The sequence below is a fragment of the Onychomys torridus genome, chromosome X (genome assembly GCF_903995425.1).
Source record: "Onychomys torridus chromosome X, mOncTor1.1, whole genome shotgun sequence".
Classification (NCBI taxonomy): domain Eukaryota; kingdom Metazoa; phylum Chordata; class Mammalia; order Rodentia; family Cricetidae; genus Onychomys; species Onychomys torridus.
In genome coordinates, this window is record NC_050466.1 from 106917737 (window position 1) to 106943960 (window position 26224).

At 34.8% G+C, this 26224-nt stretch overlaps 1 protein-coding gene across 1 annotated transcript in view; it reads left to right on the forward strand.

The window, feature by feature from the left end:
* Positions 1 to 608: 608 nt before the first annotated feature.
* Positions 609 to 26224, forward strand: part of Pcdh11x (protocadherin 11 X-linked) — a 584720-nt gene continuing 559104 nt past the window's right edge. The window contains exon 1 of the mRNA XM_036174137.1: positions 609 to 1150. The gene's annotated coding sequence lies outside the window, so the exon portion shown is untranslated. The remainder of the gene's footprint in view (positions 1151 to 26224) is intronic.

Here is a 26224-nt window from a genome sequence, read left to right on the forward strand (position 1 = left end):
AGCCAAATGAGGATTTTTCTCCTCAGACATTCTATCTCCACTCCACCCCACCCCACAATGGAGGATGAGTGTGTACCTAGGCAGCTGAGGTATCAGAGACCGTTCACAGTTGAATATGATATAATTAGAAACAGGCACTTGGCTCAAACTGCAGGTTCTTCTGGCTCTTGCCCCTACTTCCACTAGTGTGCCCTAAGTACCTTTTGTATGAGAAAATGCTGCTGCTGGGTGCCGGTTCTCTAGCTGGACTCAGGGGAGCCAGAGGAATCTAGAGAAAAGCACACAGACCAAGAAAAAAAAAAAAAAAAAAATATATATATATATATATATATATATATATATATATATATATATATCAAACTTCTGTAAGATAATGTAAAGGAGTGAAACTTAAAGTGCAAGGAGAGAGGGACCACCCGCAGGCAGGAATGCATGCCCTTCTTATTTTGCTCTGTGCGTTCCACTAAGCCTCCTGTCCCATAAAGGAGCGTGTAGGCTGTGCGCATTTCGCTTTCCTCTCTGGGCCGCAAGCGTAACTTCCCAAGCTTACCTCAATCTCGCCCCCGCACCGCTCCTGGGGTTCAGCGTCCGCTGGGAGAGGCCGCCTCCTGTGCTGGAGTGGGATGCGGGGTGCCGGGAGTGGGGACAAAAGGGGGGTACCCAGCAGTTGGTGCTGCGCCATCCCCTCCCAGCAGGCGGCTAGGGCACTAGTTCACTCCTCTTCCCCCGCCTTCTATTCGCTCACCCCCCTTTTGTCCCCCTTCCACCCCTCCTGTCTAGTCCCTCCCCCTCGCCATTGAAAAGGGCTGGCTTGGCAGTGGCTCCTTGCAGTCGACGAACTGTCTGGGCGGGAGGAGCTGTGAGCCAGAGCAGCCAGCAGCGGCCCGCGCAGCAAAGCGGAAAGGCAGACTACCAGAGTGCACCGAGTGGCAGCAGCAGAGGCGACTCAGGCGACACCGGCAGCCCAGCTAGCCCGGGCGGCCCGACTAGCCTCACAACCAGCCTCCACGACAAACAGCTGCTCCGCGGACTGCGAGCTGTGGCGGAAGATCCCGCTACAGCAATCGCAGTCTACGTGGAGCAGGCGGAAGCCTTTTTTCTCCTTTTTCGTTCCCCTCTTCATTCTACTCAAGAGGAGTCTTAACAGGAGGTAAGTATTGGGTCCGGGTGCCAGAGCCGCTGATGCTGGGGATACATGGCATGTCCTGCACTTAGGACGTGGAGATTGCCTGTGCGTGGGATCTGGACAGTTGACCACAGCACGCTTTTAGAGATGCTGCTGGTGCCCTCCCTTCTGGGTTCTGTTTCCTAGAGGTAAGAGAAAGCGCAAATCCCAGAGGTGAGCTCCTTCAGAAAATCTTTTGGCACTGCCTCCTCTCCGTTTGGTTACTTTGCTAAAACTCTCACTTTTGTCAGAAAAGTGTCCGCGCATGAATTTCCTTGAGATTGGCTGTGCAAAAAGGTCTTTCACTTTAACTGATTCTGCCAGCTTCAACGAAGATGAATGAAACTCTGATCGTGAAAGTGTGGGGATGCAAAGTTGACGCCCCAGACTGTTGGAGGAGGGGGGTGTCCCCTGGAATGGTTCCAGATGAGAGGCAATGCCCAAGCAGCAAATCCACGGTGGACGCTGGAAGCAGGCTCAGATGCGCTCCTCTCTCTGGGGGCTCCAATTTGAGTCCCAGTTTGATAGCACAAACCCCTGGGGGCCAGACCCTGGCTGCAGGACTTGGGAAAAGAATGAGTGCAGCAGGGGGCTCAGGGTCCCCCTGGTTTGGTCTTCTTGGCGCTCTACCTATTCTGGGACCTAGTGGATGTGGAAATGGTAGATGTGGGAAATTCTGCCCCCTTTTTATAAACGCAACTTCTTATAAAGCAGCGTCTGAAAACCGGTGTTCCTTTCTCATTGGGGGAAATAAAAAGACTTCCTAAGTCAAGCCTAGCATAAAAGGTTTCCTTTTTCTCTAGAGAAATGACTTGGGATTCCTTAGCCAAAAGAACGCCCACCTATGTCATAAATACATGGCATTTTCCAAAAGAAACGCAAAAGCAGTTCCCTCCACAAAGGAACGATCTTCCAAGAGCATGTACAAAACGGCCCCCCTTTGCAAAAATGCCTTTTGCTAAGAGCGTCATTGGAAAAGGTGACTTTAAAAGGTGACCACATTGCTTTGGAGATTTTGGAAAAGCGCAGCGACTGTCTAGCTCAGGTTGGGGACACTACCTCCCTATGAGCAGAGTCACAAAGCGACTTGTCCCTGAGGTGTCAATGTCCCAGAGTGCACAGCAGGATCCGTTTCCCTGTCTCCCCTGAGGAAAGACTTTTTAGGGCTTAGTGAAGATGGCCCCTTTGCTGCCTGTGATTTATTCAGGGCTCTACTGGGTTAGCTGCCTTTGCAGCTTGGGGTTCAGGGCACTGGGATGCTATCCTGGAGTATGTGAGCGCGCGCCTGCAGGCGGGCACTCGCCTCTGTGAGCAAAGTGCCCTTCCAAAATGTTCTTTCAGGGGCTGGAAGTCCAACATTGCGCCACTGCGGCACCCACCCACAAAGTAAATCCGGGAGCGAAGTAGGGCTAGGACAAAAGAAAAAAAATAAAAAATAAAAAAAAAGAAAGAAAGAAAATTAAAGGACAACAGCAACACACAGTAAAAACAAAAACGTAATGCTGTTCTTTCCCCCATTATGAGGAAACTTTCCAAAGGCAGATTTATACTGGCCTAAGGGCTGTTTCTGTGCAGTGGACCTAGTGTAGAAAAAAGTGGTTGAGAATCTAGGCCATGTGCAAAGGGGGCTGGAAGAGGAGAGAGTGATGAGGACAGAGGAGCCCTGTGCTGTGGTCCTACCACTGCAACCAGGAAACAACCTGAGGAGCAGTCTGGGAATTTGAAACACTGAGCACAAAAGAAGAAGGCTCTAGGTGACTTAAAGAGACTGCTTTCCTTGTCTTCTATTTAGAAAAAAAAGATAAAGAAAAGAAAGGAAGGAGAGAGAGAGAGAGAGAGAGAAAAGAAGAAGAAGAAGAAGAAGAAGAAGAAGAAGAAGAAGAAGAAGAAGAAGGAGAGAAAGAAAGAAAGAAAGAAAGAAAGAAAGAAAGAAAGAAAGGAAGGAAGGAAGGAAGGAAGGAAGGAAGGAAGGAAGGAAGGGAAAAAGAAAGGAAGAAAAAGTAAAACAAGCATGACTTGGGACTGAAAAACTGGGAATGGGGGAAGGGTGCGCTTGCTGGCACCGCTACAACTTTGGAAGACAAGCACTTTTAATCTTGTTTGAAACAAATTCTCACGGTCTAGACGAGAGATAGCCTCAGGTCTGTCTTTGCCAGTGTGTGCTGGGGGAGGAGGTATTTGAAAGCCAGTGAAAGTAACTGATAGTATGTATCCATGTTTCACCTTTCTTGTCTTTGGTTTATTGGAGGCAGAGCATACAGTGTGCAGGCGGTTTTGAGAAAGAACCGGGAGATGGACAAGCCAGGGTCTAAGTCTACCTTTTTCCTGATGCTAAATTAAGAACTGCCGCGCCCAGCTCGAGTTCGGGTGCTGCCGCCAGGGCACCGAGTTTGCCAAGCGGCTAGCAAGCGCCTCCTCCAGAAAGCCGCAGGAACACAGTTCGTGCAGGGGTCCTCCTCATCCTGGCAGCCCCTCCTTTTCTGGCAATGATGTCAGCGGCCACGGCAAGGCTCCGGCTGAGACCAGTGCAAGCAGTAGTGCCGGTCGAGGGCTCAAGCAGGCCAATCTGCGGGTCGCGCTCCGCGTGATTAGCCGCCCTGAGTCCCTAAGCTCCCTTCCTGCGGAGCCTACCCCCACTCGCAGCACCTCCCAGAGGCACCCGGAATCCCTAAGGCGTGCCAAGGTGCTGCCTTGCCCGCTGCGCTTTTCGAAAGCAGGCTTCAGATCCTGGTGTGTGGGGGTTCCCCTCCCTCCTTCCAGCTGCTCTCTGTTCTTTCCAGTTTTGGGCTTTTATCTTTTTTTATTCACACCGAATTTCTGAATTTAATGGTCTAGTGGCAAGTTAGAGGGCAAGGTACTAGGTTTGAAATCTATGAATCTGTGCGCTCCCGCCCCTCCAACCACATTGGGTGATTAGTAAGGATGTAGGAATATCTTTATACCCCTCCCCTGGTGTCTGTCTCTGCCTGCAACCTAAGGAAGCGAGTTCGTGTGTGTGTGTGTGTGTGTGTGTGAGTGTGTGTGTGTGTGTGTGTGTGTGTGTGTGTGTGTGTGTAGGGGGGAAAGGGGGCTCCTTTTCCCCCCGGAGATGAGGAGATGGGGCGGTGGGGGAGGGGACCAAGGTGAATGCTCTGGTGCGGAGTCCGGTGACCGAAAATACTAGGCTGGAAATAGGAAGTTGAACACTGAAATGTTTTTGGCTCTGTAGCAGCACGCAAGAAGCCGCTGTGCTTTTTATTCTAAGGCTGTGGAGTCACTTCTGTGGACCAACGCGCCAAATTGGGAAGATTCCTGAATAGGATTTTTTACTAGACAGAAGCCCGCTGTAGCTTCCTTTTATAGCTTGCTCCAGTCCTTTTGAGGAACAACACCCCACTTTCCTGAAAGCAAAGCGAATGCCTTTTCCAAAAGATTGTGAACAATGTATTCTTTAGCTCCAAGAGAAGGGTCCTAGGGAGCATTTGGAGAAGGTCAAACAGGGCAAGAGGGAGGGGACACAGGCTGGGCTTGTGGACACTAACTGAAGCCTACAGCTGTCACATTCCTGCGGAAATCAGATTCCAGGGGATCACAGCAAACTGTTTATCTGCTGTATTTTTCTTTGGAGGCAGAAGGGAACTGTGCAGTAGCGAATTCGTCTGTTTTGTAAATGTGGGGTTTCTATCCCCCCTCCTTTTCTTCCTTCCTTAAATACAAAGCGTCCTTTACATGATACATTGCTTCCTCAAACTTAATAGTTGCTGTGCATTTTAAAAGCAGGAAGAAGGGAACTCATATCAAGCATTAAACCAAGTGTGTTTTCTAGAGCTAAATCATCTACTAAAGACCCACCATTCCTTTATCACCCAAGTGCTAGTCTGATGGATGTCCTTAATGTTGGCTTTCTGAAGCTGGAAGGCCTGGCTGAGAGGATTTCAGGTTTCATATTATCCCTTTCCTAGTACTCAAACATTTAGGAAAGATAGAAATTCCTGATCATAAGCGTCTTGAGTGTTGGTGGCAAGAAGATACATGGCAAGGGATTTTAAAAGCAGAGTGTTGTCCATTTTCTTCACGCAAGCAGTCCACAATGGCCTTCAGACAATATTTAGAAGATTCTTGGGGAGCACAAGAAGGCACACAGACAAGGAGACTTTATAGAAACCAATGGCTTTGAACTACACTGAGGAAATATGTATGGCTGCCACGTTTTCTATTAGTGGGAAAGGAAAATATTCAGGGGATAAAGACCTGAAAGCTAATTCCCTCCAATAATCTTGGTATGCATATTTGAAAGGAGGTGTCATCCATTTATTTATTCTTTGAGAAATTCACAAACATAAATTAGTTCAACTATTGTGCCAGACAAAGTGTCAAGCTCTTAGAATCCAAAAGAGATTATGAGTAATTTGCCCTGGGGCTAATTGATCTTAGGAGACTCTCATAAAGGTACAATACAATGTGATAAATATTCTAATTGTGCATAATGGAGGAAGAAATGGATATTTTTGCTAGGAGGTTAAAAGGTTTATTTAAAAAATATCTTCTTGACTATAAGCAAATAGCCATTGCTAGTCAGTGGCTAGCCAAGTAGATATGGATGGTTATACTGAACAAAGTAGTGAGGAAAGGGTGGTGGCAGTGATTTATGGCTTACTGTTGAGTTAACAAGTATGTATAATTCTGTAATTTGTAGATTCTGGCCTTTTTGAGTTTTTGTTTTTCAGGAAAATGTGCTAATAACAATAAAAGAAAGAACAAAATATCTTGCAGTGGGTGGTTCATGAATTGCTGCTTATTTTCTTTAAATTCTGATAAATAAATCGATGCATTTCAATAGCAAATGGAGACCAAAAAGGTGAGAAGCTTTTGTAATAGCCAGAGCACAGAACATAAGACGAGAAAAGAAATGCTCATATCATTTGACACATCACACTCTCCAGTCCCATTTTATATATTCTTCATCTTCTACCAAAAGGAAAGTACCTTTTGTTGTAGACATCAGCATTTCTTCACACACTTTCAAGTACAGTTTTGCCCAACCCTACTTACTCCATTTTTCACACACATTCTTGGATCATCTCAGCACCCTACATTATTTCTTTAGTTAACTACTTCAGCTTTCTCCCTAGTGCACAGTTTAGACTTTCTGAAATCTTCTTTCTTTTCCTTAGACACTAGCAAGCAATTATATCTTGTTTCCTTTTCATGTTTTCTTTCACTGCTTTATCTCTGTATTAATTAACACCCTAAATTCTCTCGTACCCTACTGCCCATTAGCTACCTTAGCATTTTCAGTAACCTAAAAGGAGCTTTATATAAATTAATAGTTGATTATTTACAAATTTGTCAAATTTTCTTCACTAAGAAGGTTTTTGTCTCCGTGTCTTTTGCTGCTGTAATTTCAAACAGGGTTTTTAGTGGAGTCCCTCCAATTTATTGTATTTTTATTATGTCTGCAAATACCTATTTTCTGTTGACTGCAATTAGGGATTTAATGGTGTGAATTAGGGAGTACTCCAACTTTTCTGAATTGTTCACTACACATTGTTCACACTGTTGCTTTAGGTTGTATCCTTCTGGTGTAGCCTTTTAGTTTTCTTGTGTGGGCCTTTCATTTTATTCATTTTAGTAATTTTTAAAAAAAATTTCCTGCTCCCTTTCCTTAGTGCAATTGTTGTAACAGCATAAGTTTATATATTTGGAGAGGGCATCATCATCTTCAGGATCCCAGACAAGATTTTAAAGCCTTTACCAATTTTTGCTTCTATCAACATATGCAGTTACCATGACCAGAAATAAAGGAATCCTTTTGTATATAAAAAAGACAGAAACAAAACACTATTCTTATAAAGTTTCTTGATATGTGGAAATAAAATGAAATAATTTGCATATTACTCTACATTGTATAAGTTTAGCTCAATGTTGTTGGGAATTAGTAGGGAAGAAAATAAATTGCCTTACAAACACTTTTTTTTTCAGAAAAGACATGTGAATTTTACCTTGGCTAAAATAAAAATATAATAAGTACATTTATTTATACTTATTAACTTTATATTATCACATTCCACATTACATGTCATCGTCTGAGCAGAGTTCTGTTGTTTGAAGACTTTATTGATCATTTAGTATCCAGAATGAAGAAAAATAGGTAAGATTCCCTGATATTATAGATTGCCTTATAATATTTAAATTGATCATACTTGAAAATGATATGATTATTTGGCTGAAGTTAATCACAAAAGGCATATCTCAAAAACATGGTTTGAGAAAGGAAAATGTCACTGACTTATATGACATTTTTCTTCAAGATTTATAACCTGTGCATTATTAATGATAAAGCACAGACTTAGCAATAGAGGAAAACTAGTTTAGTTTGAAAGTGTCTTTGAAGTTTCAGTTGCATGCATATAAAGATTGAATTTTTATAAACAGCCAAATAAAAATAAAAAGCTGGGCATCTTTCATTACAGATTAGAATTAAAGGAGTGAGTTGCCAAAATCATAAATGTTTCTATTATCTTTTACATTATGACAAGTCTTCAACTATTCAAGAATTTAAAGGGCCATTTTTATTATTTCTAATGGTATAAATATTGATCAGTATAATTTTTTAAACTAAAAATGATCATGACAATAGTTGTTCCTTCCAGCACAAATAGAAAGAATGGTTTCTTTACCTAATTCACACATCTCAAATGTTGACAATTATACAATAAAAAAGAGCAAGTCAAAAATAAGAAGAGATATGCTTGGAATAAGAATTTTCCTTATTGAATTTAAGTTGTTTTTATAATCTAACATATCTTTTAGATTGACAATAGTAAAATTAGTTTTAATATAAAATGAAAGCTCACTTCCTTTTTAACCCTTTAGTATTATAACGCAAAACTGAAATTCAAAATGATTTTGCAGTTCATTTGCTAACCTCACATAAAATTAAACTCAAGTATTGCTTTCTGCCACAAATTTGATTCATTCTCTTTGCTAACACCTTCAATATATACAGTATTCTGTATATTTAGTTATTCTAAAATAATTGCCCATTGTCATAACACATAAACAGAAGAGAAAAAGGAAGGCATGGTTATTCCCGTTTTTGCTGTCAGGTCAGACAGGTGAAATTAGTTAGAACTATCTTGTCATTCAAAGGTAAAGGGATTTCTGTTATTCGGTCTTCAAGCCAGGACTTTTTCCAGCATTTTCCCTTGCTTTTCCTATTTCCCTGAGTTTATTTTATTCATGTTCTGGTTGTAAAAAGCAAAAAGCAAACAAACGAACCAATAAAAGCCTTAGATTAAAAACTAAAAATCTCAAAAATGTGTACCTTCATGTGTATTAAAACAAATTTGTCACATGGCTGCTTCCTTTTTATTTTCAATCCAGTTAGTGCCTTGATCTTGTGAAAGTATATCATAAAATAGTAGGATTATTGACATGTTAATCATATACATTCCAGACATTTAGACATTCACTTCAATTTATTTATAGGAAGAATTGAAATTCTGACCCTTTGTAATACCACTACATTAAGTTTGAGTTTACTTAATGTGGCAAATGTTTAATGTTACATCTTAATTCACAGTGCTTATAAGACATCTGTATGTTTTCACGAGATTTATTTTTGGGGGAAGTTGTCAATGGTTTTTAAGTAGTGTTTTGCTTTAGACATGTCATTTTGAAGCCACATGAATGTTAATTACTTGTTTGTAGGTTTGTATCATATCCAACAAAAGACACTAAGCTTCAAGTATTCAAATCTATTGTTTTGTCTTCAGGATTACAAACATTTTCCTCTGGATTTCTATATGGTAAGTGAGAGTGGGATATTTACTTAAATTATGTGAACATCAGGTATTTTATAATCTATGAGTGTGTACAGGGTAGCTTTGAGCAAATAACTTCAGTTCCCTGAACTAGTTTCCTCCAATGGAAAATGAAGAAGTTGTAAATTACTTTAAGGGTCTTTGCAATACTTTAAAAAAAAAGTCTTGTGGTGTTTCCCAAAAGACAACATATACAACAACATTCCTTCTTGTTCTTTGGCTCTGTAAGCATTACTACCTTCACTGCATTGACTCTTTAACCATTGATAACGAAAGTGCTGTGACTTATTTAGCATTATAATGCATTGCATGCAGGAGATGGACAGGACTGCAAAGGATGATGGCCCTTAGATTTAAGAAATTAATGGCTTTGAGGAGTTTACATGGCAGGTCAGGAGCAATTAACATCGGCAACAAAAAAGTAATGAATAGTCAAATTAAATTGAATTAAACACACATTCATTGAATGTCACTTTTTACAGTATAAAACACCAAGCTTAGAACATGTTTCAGAGACTGGAAACGGTAAAGACCAGAAACACTGAATCCAAAACCTTCAGCATATGCATGTGGAATGAGTTCTCTAGGTGTTCATATAAGGTATTGCATGATAGACAGATGAATCCAGTTCTTATGCACATGTGTTTCCTACTTCCCTGTGGGTTTAGAATTCCAAAACACTATTGTGTATGAGTTTTTAATTAGCTTTGCTCAAATGCAATTATAAATTTGCTATCTTATCAGAAGTTAAATATCTGGCTTTATTAAGCTAGGCAATTTCCTATTCTGACTCAGATCTGTGTTCCACACTTTCTTTTAAATTGAGAACATTTATTGTTCTTGCATTGTATATATAATGTATTAAAAAACACTAAATGATGTCTTGACATCGAGGCCAAATGAGTAAAATATTAGCATATTAAAATATATAAATATTTAAATTAAACATGATAGGAAATTATTTCTTACAGATAGCTAAAATAATTGTTCCTGTAAGAATGATTTTATTTTTATAAGTGCATATTTACTACACAGTCATAAATATACATTTTTATGAAGTTTTGAATATAACTTTGAAGAGATTTTGAGTGAACTTTTCTAAAATTTTATCATTCAGTATGCCAAAGTGTACACTGAATGTTAGAGAGTATCTGTCAGGCAAAAACTTAGGCAGGCTAAATATTTCAAAGCAAAGTTTTCCTTTTCATCCATGAATAACCTTGAGCAGCTGTATTTTCCTTGGAGAATGAGGAGAAAGGGAGAGAAAACAGGAATTCAAATGGAGAAGAAAGATAAACCAGAGTGTTAGGTGATAGGCCTTGGATTTCAATCTAGTGTGAAATATGCAATCCTTTTGAAACTACATGTGTTGGATTCTCTGTTTCTCACTTTAAATATAACATGTTTAGAATGCCTTAAGTTTTATATGACCGTAGTTTACTAAGTTAAAAAACTTCCCAACATAAGATTACATTACATTTAAAGAGACGCTTAGGAAAAGGTACTAAACACACACACACACACACACACACACACACACACACACACACACACTCAATAGCACTATAGAAACAAGCAATATAAAAATTTTTAAGGATTTAAGAATACTGCATCCCCATTGTTTTTCTCTTTAGATCAGAAAATACTGCTCTCTTGAAGTGTTTTAGTCCTCCTTTGCTTTCAATTAGGACCAGTTGTAGAGCTGTCCTTGTCTGCAAGTTTTTTTCTTAGTCACTAGATACAGTAGATCTAACAATCACTAGACATAATAGTTAAACTAGACACTGTCCATTTTATGAAGTGAAGGAAAGTGAAGCATAATTATATAGGAGGTAGATTATAAATCCATTTAACATCACACACATTGTAAATGTCTCATAATTGTGTGCAAGAGTAAACAAATTTGGAATGTGTGGCTAATGCTCCACAAAATGTATAGCTGTAAAAGAGTAGCTGTAGCTGTAACAGCATTAAAATACTTTAAGAAATACAGCCAGTAGACAATTTGTAATCAATCAAGATCACTGCTAATGACTTGTTATTTTAAACTCCAGTTTCTTGGAAGGTATATTTTATTTCTGTTCTCAAACTTTAATGTGCAGACCAATTATCTAGAAATAGCGTTAAAATGCATATTTTGATTCAGTATCTTCTGGTTAAGACCTGGAATTTTGTATTTCTGAAGAACACTGTGGGCATGTTGATCCTGCTGCACCTCAGCCCACACAGAGTAGAAAGGAGCCAATTTATCATCACATAAACATGACAAAGGTGAAGCTAACCAAAAATAATATAATTTCAAAAATAGGCCATTTGAGTTATTTTTCAAAGGATCACACATTTAAAAATCAAAGAAATGTATGATTATTTGCATTTTTGATGAAGTTGATCTTAATCTTTGGTCTAAGTAATTTAGTTGAAGATCTCATCAGATTGCTTGTAGATCCTATGCTTAACTTTTCATCAGCTCCACATGCGTGCATTTATATAGCTTGGAAACTGAGAAGCATGGAACACACATTGTCAATTATTTGCCAATATTTTAAAAAATTCCAAAGGAGTCTGAAACCTGTAATGATTTTTTAGCAGGGTAGAGCTCCTTGAAATACTTATTGATTGTTATTATTTAGTGTGTGCATGTATGTGTGTGTGTATGTTTGCGTGTGTGTGTGTGTGTGTGTGTGTGTGTGTGTGTGTGTGTGTGTGTATGTTTTCATCATGTAATGTGTATACAAATCAGAAGACAGCTTTCAGGAATCGATTCTCTCCTACTATTTCAGTCTGGGTTGTGAACTTTGGTCATCAGGCTTCACAGTAAGTACCTTTACCCATATTTTCTATCATGCTAAAATATTTTAAATAAATGTTTCACTCAGTCATTTATGTTTCAGAGCAGCCAATTGAATTTTCATACCTCTAACTTAACACTTTTATTTCTTTACTTTTTAAAATCAGTATCTGACACTTTGTAGTCAATAGACACCAAAAGAGTCAGTGAAAGGATTTATATGCAATTTTCGCTATTTTCCCCCAAAAAGAAGAAAATCCTAAAAGCTGTGAACAAATGATAAATTAGACAAACATTAGTTTTGCCACAACGAGGCTTCTGTTTTAAAGCATAGCACATAGCTCCTGAGTTGAACCTTCATTCCTTATCAGTCTATAAAAGAAAAGTCCACAGTCCATTTCTTTATGTGCACCTTATCTTAGTACACAGTAGCAATGTTAAAGTGAAGCAACGGCAGTCATCACACCCTTCTAAAATAAGTCAAATATAAATGTTTAAGCTGTGTTTTGGGCAAAGCACAATGTGTTCTGGCAGTGTTTAAGAAAATGATTGAAAAAATTATCACTTCAAAGATGATGCTGTCTAATTTTATGACACCACAAGTCACCATCTTCCCTGTGAGACCATTTGTCTTTCTGGAGCTCAGATACTGTAATAACAACAGCAGAGCTTGTTTGTTAGCGACTTGAAGATCTCTGTGAACTATAGGGCCAATTGGATTAAAATGTTTTTTGCAAGTGCTAAATGAACTTGGATGTCTGCCAAAATCGCCTTGGATTTCATTACTCTTAACATTACTTAATAATGCTAAGAATAAACTGTTTCCATGTTTCTGCCTGGGAGATTAGAACAGCATAAATACCATATATCTTTTGTTGCAAATAAAGTTTAATTTATATATTTGACACTGTAAGAGATCACTAACAATGTTTAACTGAAGAGCAATTACAATGGCACTGCAATAAAAGTAATGATTTCTTTTCTGAAAAAATATTAATATATTGGACTTTGATTGACCATGGGTAACTGAATCCATGGATACCAAAACCATGGAAAAAAATAATACTGTTGTACTTGAAATAACATCTCTTTGTAACAAGAAATTACTGTGCTGACAGCTGGCTTAAACTGTATGAACAATTATATTATTATTTTAAAATAAATTTTAATTGATTTTATAGTATTCCAAATTTCATCTCATCTGAATCTCTCACAATAATTTTATGACACAGGTGTTTAAAATACTTTATATTTTGAGAAAAGTAACACAGACCTACTTTTTAAGACCCCATACTTTTTAAGTGTCAGAGACAGAGAATAATATTAATTCTTTCAGCTTATGCAATACTCTTTATGTCCAGATAAAATTAAGTAGCTATACATATCAAAAAAAATTACAATGTTCTTAATGCTTTGAGAGTTTTAAATTTATATAGAAATCATGAAGATAGTTAATTGATTTGTTTACTTATTCATTTTTTTTTTGAGACAGCATCTCAATCTGTAGCCCAGGACTGCTTGGGGACTCACTATATAACCCAGGCTGACTTTGAACTACAGGTAATCTTCTTGCCTTGAGTCCCCATGGGTCTGGATTTCAGGTATGAGTCATTCTGCCCAGAACCTTGAGTTTTATTAGGAGTAATTAAGGTAAGATCCCCAGCCTTAGAAATTTACAATATGTGCTAACGTAAGTGTATAATAAACTAGAAAATAAAGATGCAATCAAACTGAATGAGGAAAAATTGTCTAGTTTAAAATGGGTTCAGAAATCAACTCCTTAGTGTTTTTGTTCTTTGTAAAGATAAATTCATTTGAGAGAGTAGGTCTGGCAGACAGTATTTGGGAGGAAAAAATAAAGAAAATATATTACAGCTATGGATTAGTACACCATGTGTTTAAAACAAAACAAAGCAAATAACATGGTAGTGTGTGTGTGTGTGTGTGTGTGTGTGTGTGAGTGTGTGTGTGTGTGTGTGTGTGTGTGTGTGTGTGTGTGTGTATTCTAAAGCTGTGGTTTGGCAATGCCTGTAACCCTGAATACTGGGAGGTTTCACATTTTTTTTATTTTAGTTTAAACATGTTTAAGAATTGCCATTGTATAGAATTTCAGTCCCAATTGTTAACCATGTAGGGTGAATAATTTCACCCACTGGGAAATCATACTATGTTTTCCCTTGGAAGAACCAATTATTAGAAGGTTTCACAAAAATAACTTTTGTTGACAGAGAAGCAAGCCTTGTTTAGTTTCTTTAATGAATCTCATGAGATAATTAGTACATTTAGAAGTATAAATGATGGTGTATATTCTAAGTGCTATTAACTGCCTACCCCTATTATAAAGTTTCTTTAAAAGTACAATTCATTTAGGCAACACTGTTATTAATATTTAGTTATGAACATGTTCTTTACATTTTAAGGGCCAGTATATTAGTAATTAATATTAATATCCACCCCCACTTTTTTTCTGTTTCCTTTTTTCCAAATGAGGAAACAGGGTTTCCTACTCTGTCAAATATCTTCCTTAGTTCACTATGTGGCTTTAAGATAAAGCTGAAATTTATGTAGATGTTTGCTTTGCAATGCAGATTGTATTATAGGTTAGAGATAATTTATTCTTAAAATGTTCAGTGATGTAATTCTTTTAAAAGAAGAAAAGAAAAATAAAAGATATATTTAATATATAAAGAATGTAGGGTAGGTCTAATATTTTCCTGCAGAAGAAAACCTTCTAAATTGAGATATCAGGGTTTGACCAAAATAGCAGTGTTCTGAATTAATTCATAAATAACAATATTTTACGTTTTCTCTTCTCATTAGTTGTTGGCTCTGAATGGAGAAAATATAAACTACTTCAGTAAAAGGAATGTTTCTAGGCATCATGTAATACCTCCAAATCTCCAATTTATTTTATTTAATTATTTATTGTCTTTAGTTCAGTCATTGATGGGAGATTTTTGTCATTGAATACACTATGTGGTGTTTTAAAATAACAATAAAAATAAATATACTGTTTAAATGTAAGGAGGCATTACACTTTCTTAAGGTCTATGATTTTCAAGTAGGATTCATATATACCAAAAGTTAAAAAAAAATATCTCTTACTGACAGTCTGGAATAAATAAAATGGATAATTTTGCTTTTCAGTCTATCATAGTATCACCTCATTTACTATAATATATACAGTATGTAAATTAAAACAATTGAAGGTAGAATGATAATATAACCTGAAATATTGCCAAGTGTTATAGTAATTATAGGTACAGATTTGAATAGTACAGTTTATTAGATAGCATATAATGGGTGTTTTTAAACAAATACTTAAAAATGTTTAACACCCCTCTGAATAAAATCTAAACTGTATAAAGATACTATAATTTGTTTAGAGTAATTTTGATATTGAATGATAGATAAATTTCCCGAATTTTCTTTTATGTGGCAATTAAAAGTTTATTGAAATTTTCCATAGCTGCATTGTAATGTATAGTTCTTCAATGCATGAGAGTTTTGTACACATCCCAAACCAACTTTTTTAAAAAAGCTTTTGTTTCTTTGTTTTGGTTCTTTTTCTTTCCTTTTTGTTTGTTGATATAGGGTCTCCCTGTCTATTTCAGACCAGCCTGTAGCTCACTATGTAGACAAGGTTAGTCTCCAACTTGTAGCTGACGTTTTAGCCTTTTAAGTGTCTTACTTACAGACTTGTCCCTAACCATCACCATCATTCATCACAATTTTAATCACCTGCCTCTGTTACTTAAGACACCCTTAATATATTGGTTTAAAGTTTTAATCTACAGTATAAAAATTACTGTTCTTTCAATGTACAGATTTTATGTTTTGCTTATTTACAGAAAATTAAATATTTTCCTTATTTGAAAGGTGTTTTTCCCCTTGCTAAAAATGTCTAACACATTAGGCTTTTAATAGACGAAATGAACAAAGCTGCAAACTTTTGCTCAGCAAGCACACCTTCAAAGGTCATGCTTTATTTAAAATACAAATTCACATCTTTTGGTTAAATGGAAAACTAGGCAGCCTCGGTTATATTTTGTTCTACTTGTATCTGTTTGATTGATACTTTGTTTTACAGTTGCAGACATGTAGCTCAGTGTTAAACTGTTGGTATAAAATGAGCTCTACTCTGACTTCAGTTCTTAGACTTGGGGTAGCAGGTAGGGGTAGAAGAAAATGAAAAGAAACTATATCGTTATCAAAAATTTAAGGCGTTTTCATTATCAACATAGAGAATAGTAAGTAGAATACTTACTGATCTGTTTGCTGTCCTCCTCTCCCCTTCCTCCCATCACCTTCCCTGTACCCCAGGCTTAGATTTATTTTATATAGTATAGATTTTTTACAGAAAATTAACATTTTAAATATCTTTAATTTGACATTCAGAGAAAAAATTCTTTTATTTTCGTGTTGAAGTGGTAGGGCACTTACCTAGTGCAGAAGAATTTTTGATACATGAATGTTTTTAAATTTTATTAAATTTATTAAAGGCAAAATTTTACTATGCGGTGAAAAACATCCCTGGATGGATTTTCTTTTTTCAGAAACTACTGAAAATAAACAGGTAAAGTTAAAAAATGTCAGATGACTGTAAGGAAGTAAAAATTATCAATATCATTTTTTCTACTCACTTGATATGCGAGTTCTCAAAACAAATACTCAGAAACTGAAAATTAAATGTTATTTGATTACATTTCCAAATGTACTAAAAGAGATACTCTTCCCATTTTTAATATTACACACTTATGTATTTTAGTTGGTTCAAATTAATCACAAGCTTCTTTTGTTCTTTATTAGATCTTAGATGCCTATACATATGCCTCTGGTAGGAGAAGATTTCCTAATTCTCTTCATTTTATAAATAAGTACATTGAGACTTACCAAAATGTACAATGACAGTAAATGGCCATGTCTCAAATCCTTTTTACTTAATGACTTTGCTTTTAGCCAGAATAAAAAAATAAACGTTTACTTTTTGTTTACATAATAGATACAATTATTTGAATTTTTGACTATGGACAATGACACTCTATTTGTTTTTCTCTGGACACGTTTTATTTTCTGTTCACTTGTCATTCTATAGAATACCATGTCTTGAGGAAAAACAACCACATTGTTTATACTAAATATTCTTTTTCTTCTGAGTACCCTAATTGTAGAAGAAATATTCTGTCTGTAAAACCAATATGATTTAAAATTTTAGGAACAGTCTGTAAAATGTGCACACACATACTTCAATGGTCTAATGTAAAACCTAGATTTCTCCTTTCTTTGGTCTATTTTTGTTGTAGTTTGTATAATCATGTTGAGATAATTAAAATCATAGCTACCTTTTGATCTTTTTCAACAAAGATCATTGCATTTTTATTTCATTTGTGTTAGGAGATTGCCTTGTTTGATATAGGGGTGCTTAACTGTGTTTACTTCTAATGGGTTTACTTGGAAATTTTTAAGTTTTTTATAACAGATTTCAATTCTAATTCCTGTTCAGAAATTCTGATATACTACAACACTGGGATAAATACAGGAGGGACAAAATCTCTCATAGCATTAAATGACCAAGTAAGTAACATTCTCTTAAACAGTCCTTGTGCATAGTGCCACATCTAGTTGAATCAATTATTTTCAATGATTTTCTTTCAAGTTAATTGCTGGTTTTATTTTTATATAGAAATTAGACTTATTTTCCAAATACCAGTTTATATTTTACTTAGATCAAATATAATGCAACAAATCTTTATTGTTTAATCATATCCTTAAGGTTTATTATCTAGGAATGAAAATTGTGAGTCCTAGATACTAATCAAAGATTAGCTAATAAAATATCTTTTGTTTGCTTCACTTTATTATTATTTTTTAAATTATTTTTTAAGTTTTTCTTTTGTTGAAAAGAGGTTCTTTTTCTTATACAATATATCCTGATTAGTTCCCCAACCCCTCTACTCCTTCCAGTTCCTCTTCATCTCCCTGCACCTCTGGATCCACTTCCTTTCTATCTCTCATTAGAAAAGAGCAGGCTTCTAAACAATAGGTGTAACACAAATCTTAAAATGTCTTATAATAAATAATACAGAGCCAGATATTGGGGTGAAAGCTGAAAGATCAGAGAAGCAGAGCATCCAGCCACTAGCTTACCTCTAAGAAATCCTCAGCCTCAAGAGAGGGAGTTCCTGTTTCCTCATTCCTTACATAATTTTCTGCATTCTGCCTTGGTACTTCCTGGGATTAAAGGAGTGTGTCAGCACTGCTTGGTTCTCTCTCTCTCATGTAGCACTGTGTGGCCTTGAACTCACAGAGATCCAAATGGAACTCTGCCTCTTGAGTGATAGGCTACAGGTGTGTGCCACCACTGCCTAACCTCTATGTCTAATTTAGTGGCTAGCTCTGTCCTCTGATCCCCTGGTAAGCTTTGTTGGGGTACACAATATATCGCCAAAGAGGTTTTTTTCGTTTTAAATAATTAACATTATGATGCAATAATTGTTTAAAATGAATACAAACACAGATGAACACAGATGCCTCAGCTTTGTAATTACAAACAAGGAAACTCAGTGCTGTGAAATATTGTCCAAGTAGACTCTAATTCTGGATGTAAGCATTATATTTTATTTACTGTACTGATACAATAAAATCTTGGAAGAAAAATCTCCAGTGTCACCTTTTAAAATTTGTGTTACATAATTGCCTTAAAATTAGGTCTAGGAAAGTACTTAAAATTTTTGTTTCTCTTATAAATATTCTGTGTTTCTTTCGTACAAATTCTTTAATATACAATATATATGGAATTATATAGTAAAATAAAAAGCATGTGTATTAAGAGCAGATTTTGAAAAACATTTAGGTCCCATTTATTATATTTTTTCATCAGAAATCTCCAATGAATAGATTTTCAAAGCTTCTCTTGTGTCTTGGGCAACAGCTCAGAAATTAAGATCTCTTGCTCCTCTTAGGACATTTTTTTGACAATCCACATACACATTGGGTGACCCACAACCATCTCTGACTTCAACTCAGGTGATCCAATGACCTCCCCTAATCTCTCTTAGGCACCCACACTCATATGGTATGTAGGACACACACACACACACACACACACACACACACACAACAATAAAATCTGGAAAAAATACATCGCTTAAGATTTTGATTAGCTATTTTTTATTTATGTTTTTTTTAATTATCTGAAAAAGTTCTCAAATATGTGAGCATTTAAAATTGAATATTTAGGACAATATTTCAAACATTTTATAGATATTTGAGGTAAAGTCATCATCAAGCAAACATAAATCATTTTATTTTATGACGTTTAAACAGTTGTGATTTCTATTATTCTTAGGTTAATAATTTAATAATCTGTCATAAATCTGTATTGCATTGTTAAATAAAAGATCACATTTCTTTTGAGAACTATGCTGGCCTTTCAAGAATGTAAGAATGACTTACTAAATCAAATGGCTGCTCTTAGGAGTGACACACCTCAAATTGTTTGGTGTATGTGGTGAATGTGAATCTGACATAGCCCTCTAAAGATTCACATGAGAAAGGATCTTTTAGGCCTATCATATGATTTATTACTCAATAGCTATATATATTTTCCTAGCTAAAAAGGAAATCTACACTGGTCAGTAATGTAGTTTCTGATTAACTGTTGATATAAACACAAAATTTAAGAACTCAAATATATGAGTTTTCAATGTCTTTTGACATTTACTAGTCATGTTGAACACTGATGTGTTTTCATCAGTTAATCTCTAAATTAAGTGTTATATATAAAGTCTTTAAAAATCTGATGAGATATTATAACAGTTTTATATGTTTTTAAATAATTTTATAAGTACTTTTTTAGAGATATAATATGCATATATTAGATATTAGTATCTATGGATATATATATATATATATATATATATATATATATATATATATATCCATACATTTTTATACCCCCATACATTTTTACATTTTTACTTAGGCACATGGTAGTTACACACATATTTGTAAGTAGAAATTACAATTAGCATGAGTAAAAATCAAGGAATAACAAATTAATTTTAGTTAGCATCTACAAAATCGATTACAAATACCCTGTAATTCCTCCTCACTTGTAGCTCTCTAATGCCAGAGTAGTAAAGTCCACACATTATACACCAGGGGGAATTAAAATGCCTATGAATGTGACAAAAATGTACAATTTATATTATGTGCTTGGTTTTTTAAAGGAAACTCTTATTTCCCTATATTTTAAATTTGTTTCATTTTTTTCTCAGTCATTTTGCCGATACACACCCAGAAGACTGTTGGGAACACACACACACACACACACACACACACACACACACACACACACACACACTGTTATATATGCTTTTGTTAAAGCAAATATTATAGTGTATATATATGAACTAACAATTTAGAGATAAATGATATAAGATAAATGATTTATTATAATAAAAAAATGACTATGTATCATAGGCTAGAGTGATGGCTCAATGGTTAAGAGCACAAACTATTCTCCTAGATGACATTTTAGTTCCAAGTAGCTATGTTTGGAAATTCACAACCACCCACAGATCCAACTCTAGGAAACCAAATACCTCTGACCACTAATGGCACATAGACACACACAGGAGCACATATAGGCACTTAATTAAAGCAAAAGCAAATATTTATAAACAAATGGCTCTGTAATTTAATGTTTATGTTTCAATTCTTTCTTCATCTGCTATGAATGTACATGTGTGCACCATGTGAATGGTGTGTTGGTGTCATTGATAAAATAAAAGACAAATCCAGATAAAACATTGTATTCCAAGTGAGTGAAATAACTAATTACGATTTTCCAAAATAACTTTTGTCCTCTCTGTTACTTGGATAAGATAATTGGTTAATCATAGTACCTAGAATTAATAAAATTAAATTAAATTAAAAAATAAACTTTCATCAGTAAAAGTCACAAATTTCATTTGGAGTTTCATAAATACAATATTTTCTTCAAAGATTTGTCATAAGAATAGAGCCCAATGAGACAGAAATTCTTGCAAAAAATGTGGTTTTAAAATTAGAAATATTTGGACATATAATCTAAAGTTGGACAGATATTTTGTGATACATAACATTACATAAACAATTTTTTGTAAAAGTATTATACTTAGGTAAATTCATTGTGCTCTATTTAAACATTAGATTTAAAGAGTGTCTTTTTATTTATCTATTTATTTATTTTTTGAGCTGAGGATCGAACCCAGGGCCTTGGCTTGCTAGGCAAGTGCTCTACCACTGAGCTAAATCCCCAACCCAAGAGTGTCTTAAAAAAAAACATTCGTTCACATCCAGTGTTCCATCTAACAAATTAGGAAGCTTACAAAGCAATGAAAGTAAAAGGAGTTTAGGGCAGGCAAATATATGTGAGATCAAAACATGTTGCAAAACTTTATGTGAGTAAAACAATACATTTCTAATTCATTAGAATATATACTATCACATTAATCATAGGCTGCCTAGAAGTATGGATTCCTAGAGTAAACATACTTGTTGGAATTCAGATAATGGTCTTCCTTCAATTATGATAGGTACTCTGTCCTTCAAAGCATTCTGCAAGGGAAGTGAATGATGCAGTTATATTCATGAAATTGTTCACCCTGAATGCATACATTAGAAAAATATGGCGAAACATGCTTATTTAAATGTTATTGGCAGTCTATGCTCTACCACAATGGAAAGAAGCCAAGGTTTTCTTCTTTCTTATCTTTGTCATCTTTTAGTTTGACATGCTATATTCAGTTCAGACTAACATTTTTAATCCTTTTTATTTCACGATCATCTTTACCACAACTTTTATTTTGATTGTCTGTAATAAAATTTAGATAAATACTTTTTCTTTGCTTATATAAACATTAAACTTCTCACCTATATCAATATTACTGCATCAAGTAGGCTGACATATTTTGACAGTTTCCCCCATGTTTATTAACGAATACCTGTATTAAAATTTTGTCCTACACTTTTAGTTTGTGGATTCCTCAGCTATTTGGAACTAATCTTCCATAATTAAAATAATGATTCATGTAGGAAATTGAGTACTGAAAAATCTTGACTAATTATTGAGAACATATTGAGTTAAAACCTATAAAAATCATTTCTGATTTTAAAAAAATCTATTGTTCTGCATAGTTCCATCTACTAATTAAAGTTGTAGTTCAGAAGATTTACTGAAAAGAAGAAAAATCCTATTTTACTGTTGGCATCTAAATTATTGTAAGTTATCATTGGAGATGATTCTGAACATTCCACATACATGCAAAATTTCAAGGTCATTACATAAGGAAAATTACAACTAGGGAATTCTTTATGAATAATGCATATTTATGGAGAAAGTAAGATTTGTAAAGTTGATACTTTCTGATCTAATTTTAACACAAGTACCCCAAAACAAAACATAATTCTATCAAATGTTCTTCGTGAAAATGACTCAGTTATGGTACATCAATTTTAATGATGATTCCATTAAAATGAATACATCTGCTAAATATATTGTACTCTTTGTTCATAAGTTTTAAGAACAGATGTGTATTTCATTTGTATTTTATTTTAATAGGATTGATAATTACAGATATTTGCTATTGCCTCTATAATCTTGGTACCAGGATTTCATATAATCTTGAGTAGAAAACCATTGAATAGCCTCATTATTTTCTGCTATATATCAATAGCAGGGATATTAATAATGGGCATCATTTGCTGAACATAAAAAAATTAAACTTTTTGAATTGGTGACATATTGGCAACAGTAGTAAGTACAAAAGAAAGATATGCTTTCTTCACCGTTTAAGAAATGTTGGTGTAAGTCTGGTGTAGTGGTACAAGCATGTTTAATTCAAGCACTGAGTAGGAAATGTTAGATGAACCTTTGTGTATTTGAGTACAGCATGGACTACATAGTGCTTTATAGGCCAGCAAGGTCTCATATGGTGAGGCACTGTCTGAAAAAGGAAAGAAAAGAAAAGTAAGAAAGAAAGAAATGAATGGGAAGAAAAAGAAGTGTGATGTTTCTCATTTGGCAGAGTATAAATTTTTAAAAAAATATTTAGCAACTTCAAACATTTTACTTTTAAGTGAAAGCATTAAAATTATATTAAAAGTATGTCATGAAAATTATCATATTAATTAATATTTTTGTGGTAATTCAGAATATTATATATTTATAAGAACAATATTAAAGTTGAAAAACAGTTATGTTTTACAAGGTTCTGTTAATTTATTGTTAACTATTATTGATCTAGGAAAAAATACCGTGATTTTAAAGTGTAATTATTTTGTCAGAGTAAAATCTTGTAAGTCTTTATATTACTTTTACAGTCTTTAGCTAAGTCATATATTTATTGACTTATTGTAGGAAATTCTATTTTAAAAGAAGAATTGCTGCACCATGTACATGGGTTTAGAATTCCCTTCTTACAAGGAGATATTTAAACTTTAGAATAGAAATGTTATGTTCACTTCAGTGTTGCTTATTGAGTATATATATTTAGATGAATTTCATATTAAAATAAATGCTCATGACAAGTGATATAGTACAGAATAAATGGAATACCCCCTCCCCACAACAAAAAGGAGACACATGATTTGTTAATAGGAAAATGACATCGAGTAAGTGAATGGCTGAGAAAATTTTTCTTGAATAATTTAGAATGTTTTTTGTGAATAATTTAAGAAAATATAAAATACAGAGATCAGAAAGTGACAGGGAAAAGAAAGGGAGTTATTCAAATTTTATTTAAATTGATTGTGAAGACATATAATTGTGTATTTTGAATTACTTACCATGAATAGTTTAAGGGGTAACTAATTTTTGAAAATTCCTCACTTTTTCCTATTTATCATATGTCAAAATTAAAAATTGCTAGATGAATAATAAGGAGTATGAAATGGAGTGAACTACTTGTGCATGATGAAAAAAAATCCACTTAAAGGATTTTGTTTCCACTAAAAAAAAATCATTTGTTTTTCTTTTCTTTCTCTTATATTTTTTTAAAGAGCATTGGCACTTGGTGTTTCTCACCTTTTGTAACTACTTGTGCATGATGAAAAAAATCCACTTAAAGGATTTTGTTTCCACTAATATATTATATATATATTTGTTTTTCTTTTCTTTCTCTTATTTTTTTAAGAGCATTGGCACTTGGTATTTCTCACCTTTCGTAGATGTGACAACTCTCCCAAATATCTCCAATTCTCTAAATGGGGATGTATCATGATCTCCACAATACACTTGTTTAAAGATTGTAGTCCAAAGAAATCTGAAACCACAAAAGAACTATTTCTCAAGATAATAAGTAAGAAGGGATAGAAGTTTCAGTTTCTTCATCTGTGGGAACAATGTTCCCTAATATTAGAAACTATTAAGTCCCTGAGGTTATGGGAATTTTTATCTCACTGAAAATGAAGTACCCTGTGCAAATTACTTTTGCATATGCAATATACAATTTCACTTTAAAATTTATCTAATCTTGTAGAGAAATAATTGGCAATGTAGAAATTTGTACTCATTGAGTCCAAGAACAATAATAACAACAAATTACTCAGCAGTTTTTTTTATTCTTTATTCCTTTTGCTATTTTGTAAACTGTACCCATGGCATTGCACTTGATTGTCAAATGCCCTACTTTTGGGGGATATCGGCTGCTGAGAAACGTTTATACTTGTGACAGTCACAAGTCTCTGAGTAGCATGTAATTACCCCTAATAGGTTGCCTTTATTCTATCATACCACAACATCTAATCATGAGCACAATGTTTTACTGATATGCTCTATACAATGTGTGAATAAAGATGAAAACTTGTGATGGGTGGTGGTCGCGAGGCCAGCCTTGGCAACCCAGTAAGTTCCAGGAAAGGCATAAAACTACACAGGGAAACCTGTCTCGAAAAACAAAAAAAGGATGAAAACTTTCATTATCAATTTATCATTTTAAAAACTTAGGAATTTAAAGAATCAGAGAGAGGAGTAATAAGGTAAATTATCTTAGTTGAAAAATGTTCTAATACTTTAATTTTTAAAAATCTCTGTAAATTTTATCAATGGAGGGGCATTCTTTAACCAGTACTCATAGTAACCAGATTTAATAAATTAAGTTCAGATATTTGATTATACCACTGGAAGGAAGTATCTTTTAGCTGATAAGTTACTTTATTCTTTGCTCATTTGCTTTCTCTGATTTTTCTTCAGTTCTATTGGTGAAACCTTATTATACATATTTTGAGCTCTTTTTTTTTTTCTTGTTTTTTTGAGACAGGGTTTTTCTGTGTAGATTTGTGCCTTTCCTGGAACTCACTTGGTAGCCCAGGCTGGCCTCGAACTCACAGAGATCCACCTGGCTCTGCCTCCCAAGTTCTGGGATTAAAGGTGTGCGCCACTACCACCCGGGGAGCTCTTTTTATTGTTGAGAGTTTTTATTAACCTTAAAATCATAGAAGTAATTTTTTCATACACTTGGAAATACTTATGGATCTTTCTCTTTAAAAATAATTATCTTGTGTTTTATATAAATATTCTTTGTAAATATTCAGAATCTTGTGAATAAAAATAATAGAATTTCAATAACTGAACTAGTGAAAAATGTAACTCAAACAGCAAAAAGTAATTTACAAATATAGCCTAAACTTTCATACATTCTTTAGGAATACCACAGTTTCAATTGTTATAACTTTAAAATTGAATGATCTTTCCAGATTTTATATATAATATATAATATTTTTGATTATTTTCTCAACACTTTGCAGGAAATTTGTTATAATTCTGTACCTGATGTTCAGGACTTCATCTAACACGCAGAATTACAAACATAAATATGCATAATAAGTAAGTTATTTTGAGTCACCTTTCAGTTATACAAATTTACAAGTAAGACAACCAGTTATCAGGGCTAAAATATAAAAGGCCAAAACATTAACAATGTTTTCAATTCCACATATATTGCAATAAGATTTATCCAAAAGTAATCTATTCTCTAAAAAAATGTTAACAGTACTTTGGTTACTACTTTGACCAAATACAGTGCAACTTTGTCTTGAATTTCACATCAGCTATCATTAAATGTTATGTATGTATCTGGCTATTTGGAAATGTGTCAGTGGGTAAAGTGCCCTCTGCAAAAGTATGAAAACATGGGTTTTCATCAGATCACCAGGACCCAAAATGAAAGCCCAGCACTACAGTTTGTATCTGTAACACCAGAACTGGGGGAGCAGAAACAGTTCAGTGACATGACTCACTGGTCAGCCAGTCTAGGTAGCCAAAATGGCCCTTTCCAGTCTCACAAAGAGACATTAACTTAAATAAATAAGTGGAGAGCAGTAGAAGGCATGGACCATTGACCTCTGCCCTCCACATATTCATGCTTAGGGGAGCATATGCACACTTATTCTACACATATGCTTATGCACAAAACACATATA